Below are 5,852 nucleotides of genomic sequence, written 5' to 3'. Positions count from 1 at the left end.
TTTCCACAGTGTATTCTCTATATACATTATATACAACAGGGATCACCAACTGTAACTGGTGCAGGGTCAGATTTGTTCTGGATGGACACCTTGGGACCGGACACTCAAATAAATTTAAATATTTTATTCTGTCTAACAATATTATTAGATTTTTATTTTGGCCCTAATACTCAGTTGTAGTCCTGTGCTGGGGCTTAGTTGAAAATTGTGTGTTTTGTACAAATAGAATATTAAAAATATAAAGACAAACAGGCAAAAATAATTTAGACTGCGGAAGTTCTGACAAAGTAAAATAAATAAATACCCTAAATATAGAGATAATTCATTCAGACAATCATGTTTGTACATTTTATTTAATTGTTTGAACCATTAAGACTTAAAGTAGATTCTATTCTTGGTCAAATAAATATATTTCTGGTATTTTACATATGAAGTAATAAAATCATGCTCAGGCAGCGTTTGCCCTATTGTGATGGCATTGATGACGACTTCAGACGTTTTGCCAGTATTTTCCTATTTCAAAAGATGTTCAATCAAAGGTCACAGTAGAGCTCTGTGATGCAATTGTTCATTAAACACAGCCACAAAAGCCTTTGAACACAAAGACCGCCTTTAATATTTGGACTTTTCACATCACTCTGTGCTTTATCTGCGCCACAGCAACGTATTCTGAATTCAGTGTGGAATAAATACAGTACTATTTGGTCCTGGAAAAGTCTCATCACAGTTATAATGTTTCCCTTGTCTTCTCAAAACACCATAATTATATTTAAGGACACACAAGGTGACGTTCAGCTGAAAGAATGAACTTCCTGTCAGCTGGTTTTTTTCAATCACTTTGAATATGTCACGTTTTGTGTAATAGGAAAAGCAGGCAGGAACCAAATGCAGCACTCATAGAACTGAAGTTGATTCAACAGAGTCCAAACTTAAACACATCAACTCTGCCGTAACAGAGGTGATCCAACCACCAACCACAAGGAGAACAGGAACATTCAGGACCACAGCAATAAGCAGTAAATGTACAGGGAACAACGTGTACTGAACAATGACCCAATATATGTATAAATATATACCTAGGGCACCAGGTGACACGTGAGAATAACAGCAGGGAATCACAGGACACAGGTGAGGGTGATAACCACAGAAAAACAGACAGACCCGACATATTCTGATCATATTTTATCAGACTGATTCTTTGCCATTCTCCAGTCCAGCGACAGAGGCACTGACACTGCAGTCAGTCTCTCCACTCTGTCGTCTGACATCATCAGTAAAACACACGCACTGCATCACCATTAACTCAATCAGGTCCTGTGAACTTTGCAGAAGCAGAGAAATGTTTGCTTTGCTCTAACATTTGATCCTCACGGCTTGACAAGGATCTGGAGGCGTCTCCTGGCAGATGAGTGCCGTCTGGAATTTCCTGAGGCGATGTTAAATCAAATCAGTCGATGCAATGTTAATTTCAAGCAGCATTTCATTAAAAGGGAAAAGACAATGAGCAATGGAGACTCCACGTCCTTCGGACTAATTCAATGACGCTACGTTTATTTGCTTTAATCATGTTCAATGGGTAAAGAGCAGAGACAGGGTCTTGGTCATGAGGATGGAGAGATCTCATAATCTCCCTGCCATGGACAAAATCTGATTTCCTGTCATTCGTCACAGTTGAAAAAGCAGCAATATGCAGGTGGGGTTTATACCCTCAAGTGATGTCTCGAGAGTTCCAGAAGCAACAAGGATGGAGTTCTCATCTTTGGAGGAACGGGGGGCCAAGGGTTCAGGTATTATCTTACTTTGAAGAGCTGCATTAGCGTATCGTAGCCATCCCACAAGTAGATACGGGTATTAAGGCTGAATTCTGTCAAACTGAGGCCTGGACACAAAAAGAATAATCTGGTTATGTCTAATTTATGGAGTCTGGTAAAGTGGGCAGCGCTGCTTGTCATGAGTCTGGATGACATCCATGTTAAAAGGAGAAAAACATGGAGGGACAGATAAGACGCTACCATGAGGTTCATCACGGTTTTTGATTTGAAATGTCTGGGAAGTATGAAATAGAAGACTCAACCTTGTTTGGTTCAATAGTTCTGAAAGATTCTGGAGTGTGAACATCTGTGCTTGCAGCAGCAGTTAGCTTCTACACTACATTAGAAGAATATATTAAAATGAACATCTTTTTTCAACAGATAATATTCCTAAATGACTGCAATATAATAAACTAAATAAATGACCTTATTAGAACATTATGTTTTAGATTATTGGTTTCTCATAGAGTTGGAAGAGTACGGCTCCACAGATCAGCGTTGGCTCACAGCTAACAGCAATCAGTCGACAAACTCTAACTGGCTGTTTTGACAGCTAGCTCAGCTGTGTCTGTCAATAAGGTGCACATCTATTCTGCAAGTTGCAGGATTATCTAAAACAATGATGTACCAGTGAATGTAATATGGACTATAATCTGCATTGTAGTGCCCCCTGTGGAGGACAAGGGAAGCAACATTCTCTTTTCAAACACAAAATACTAAAATTTTCCATATAGTATTGACTCTTGGAGCCTGCTGCTTGCTCACATACAGTACTCCTACGTGTCGTCACTTTTGTAACTACTGTGAAACAGTAAAGATGAGAGTTGATATGTTACAAAATACCATTTGTTGTTTGTATTTCTAGTAGTAAAAATGTTAATGATATAAGTCTGCTGAATTAGGTTGATAAAAAAAACAGAAATCTGCCCAAATCCACCTCCCTGAAAAATCATTTCTCATCAGTGGGTGCAATCATTTGAATGGAATCAATCAACTGTGTTACCCTCAGCTTTGCTTTTCATTGCTCTTGGTTTCTAAATCCAATCTCTTCCATGTCATCTTAGAGCACATTTTAAGGGGCCCAGTCTCTTGATTATCTCCCTCCCTTGCCTCCACTCCCCCGCTGTTGCATGCTCCAATGTATTAAATTAAATGAGGTGTCTGTCCAGGTCACCCTTGCCTCAGCTTCAGACTCCCACACCCCCTACTTTCTGTGCTGGTAATCAAGAGAGGGGACCCCGCCCTGCTGTTTTCCTTTTTTCTTCTCGTTTTTTTTTTTTTTTTTTTTTTTTAACCACTAGCCCGGCTGAATAAATTAGCATTAATGAGGACTGGAAAGACTTGCAGTTGAGAGGAGATGGACTGGAAACAGAAACTAGGGGAACAGCAACACCCACAAAAGGCTAACATTTTCTGCGCTCCAACTGTTTTCATTTTAACACATATCTTAGCATTTTGAAACCCAGCCTCTGTCTGTTGGCTATCTCCCACAAACAGGCTGGAATCAGCTCTGAACAGTGAAGCAGTGGTGGCTTGGGTTCAGGCAACAAATGAATCATAGATGAGGTTGTTTGAACACTTTTAACATAATCCCATGGCTCCAGCTCAAAAATACTGCAGGGCACTAACATCTTTGTTGTTCATCAAATATTGATGCATACATAATTATTTAAGCACAAGTGTGTGGTTGTTGAGAATATGCAGATAAATCTCAGTGGAAGTATTCTAGCACTATCTTCGCGAAATCAAATTTGATCCTGGTTGATCTAATTAAACTTAATTACCTGAGGGATGCATACAATCATTTTATAATACTGCAATGAATATGCGCAGGGTCTTTGACAGTGATTATCTGGAAACACTGCCAAGTGTTGTGCTCATCTGCAGCTTACTGCTGATGTTTGAGGAAGCTAACAAGAGAAAATAAAAGTCATTACATCCCTTCATTACAGCACACCATACCCTAAACGCTTAATGCGGCCTTTACTGCTGTGTTTATTTCTTCCTTCCGTCTTATACTTAAATTCTCATTTTCTTGACTGTCAAGACATTTACTACTTTATGCTGGTAATTAGCATTTATGTTTATGTAGACAATAACAGAGAAGAAGGGGCTGCATAGGGGCAAAGGGATTTTAAATGTTCTTCACTTGCTTAGCTACATAACACAGTGTACAACTGAGCTTCTTTCAAACGTTAGCAGGTTGTGATCTAAATCTTCAGCCTCACGGACAGCGACCGTCAGACTGACAGATGTCCGTCATCAATGTACAGGACACCAGGCAACAGCAGGTGGACAATCAATCAATCAAACAATTATCTTATTATCTATTCTTTTGCACATTTTCTACTTGATGCTCAGGGTAGGGGGGAGGAGAACAGGACCCAATCCCATCAGTCATTGGGTGAGAACGGGATATACCCTGGACAGGTCTAGTAAATTGTCCCAACAACCTCATCCTGCCTGTTTTCAGGATGTGTGGGGAAACCGCAGTACCTCATGAAACCTGTGCAAACTCCATACAGCGAGACACCATCAGTTACCACCACGTCTGGAGCAAGAACTGTGACAATACACCTGTCACAATTTCATGCATACAATTTTACGACTTTAATTACAGCATCAAGAAAGGTGGTGAGGGTGTGGGAGGGAGGGGGTCGCTCTCTGAGAATCTTATTGGCTTCCTCCTGCCGCACTAGCATAGATTTATCTTTTTAGTAAGTAGACTGTTTTCGGTGAAAGGCATTAGCTCGTCCTTACTGCTCTGTGGTCTGTGTTGTGGAGGAGAAGTGGGCCACAGATGTGGAAGTGTTAATGTGAGGATGATAAACCAGTTCCACCTCCTCTGTCAGTGACAGAGCAGGTGTGATGAAGTAGACTTTTTCTTTCTATACACAAACACACACACACACAAACCAATGACAGATGTAGAGCCTGGCTTATCATGGCGTACGTAAAGCCAAAAACTCCGCACAGACACAGAGAGAAAGAAAATATCTCCTTTAATCAGGGAGCAGCATCCCCAAAAAACAAATGTTTTCACACAATGTAGTTAAAATAAACAAGAAAATATTCAAATTTGACTGAAACCTAAATGTCAGCAGCCATTAGTGTGTTCTATTCTTTATTCCTGTGTATGAGAAACACTAACAGATAAAATATTAAAATGTCATGTCACCACTGAAAATACTGTCACAGCATTAATGACGTATCCAGAAAATATAGGACATGGCCTTACATGTGGCTGAAAATATCTGAAAACTTGAATTTTCAAATTGCTTTGCCAACGTAGAATGGAAAAACTTCACTCTGTTCACTCCAATGCTTATAGAAATAATTATCAGACCTGTGCAGACCTGCACAGTCTGTGCACATCTGCAGTCAACCATTATGCAGCTGGAAACCTCTGCTGACAGCAGCCTCCAAAAGAAGCTGTTATTAGACAGCGGGCCAGAGTCTGTGCATGAGCGACCAAGCACAATAAAACATTCCCTGTCTTTAATTAACTTTTATGGCCGGCAAAAGGACACGCTGACATCTGTCTCGTCTGCAGTACCGCTGATTGTTTTTGCCCCGCATCAGAATGTGTGCTTGGTGTGTGTGTGTGTGTGTGTGTGTGTGTGTGTGTAAGATTGCCATTTGCCTATACTGGGGGAACGCTGCAACCATGAAACAGTGCCTTTGTAGTACTGTAGGAGCCATAATGACTAGTTTGTATGTTGAAGATACAGTGGTATCTTAGAAGGTTTAGGCAGCTGATGACACTCAGGTCTCTGCAACTACAGCATAACAAATGCGTTGTAATTTGTCATCCATTTTCCTCTAAATGGGATCATGATGAACATCATGTGGATGGAAACATGCATTTTCTATTTTCTATTGTAGTCAAATTGGAAATATTTGTACTGCTAGCCATATGATGTTTTGCAAACTGATGTATGAAATACTTACTTTAAGTAAAGTTTGTTACCAGGTCAGTTATTGTTTTTTTTTTTTTTTTACACCTCCTTCACTTATATCGACCCCCCGCTCAACCTCCAC

At 40.1% G+C, this 5,852-nt stretch overlaps 1 long non-coding RNA gene across 1 annotated transcript in view; it reads right to left on the bottom strand.

Annotated features, from left to right (window-relative positions):
• Positions 1-335: 335 nt before the first annotated feature.
• Positions 336-5,852, bottom strand: part of LOC103378743 (uncharacterized) — a 55,028-nt gene continuing 49,511 nt past the window's right edge. The window contains exon 4 of the long non-coding RNA XR_003049762.1: positions 336-1,879. This is a non-coding gene — a long non-coding RNA (uncharacterized LOC103378743). The remainder of the gene's footprint in view (positions 1,880-5,852) is intronic.

Source organism: Cynoglossus semilaevis, chromosome 5, assembly GCF_000523025.1.
Source record: "Cynoglossus semilaevis isolate Cse_v1.0 chromosome 5, Cse_v1.0, whole genome shotgun sequence".
NCBI classification, from domain to species: Eukaryota; Metazoa; Chordata; class Actinopteri; order Pleuronectiformes; family Cynoglossidae; genus Cynoglossus; species Cynoglossus semilaevis.
The sequence above is the reverse complement of the archived record's forward strand: the minus strand, read 5'-3'. Positions and strand labels throughout refer to the sequence as shown.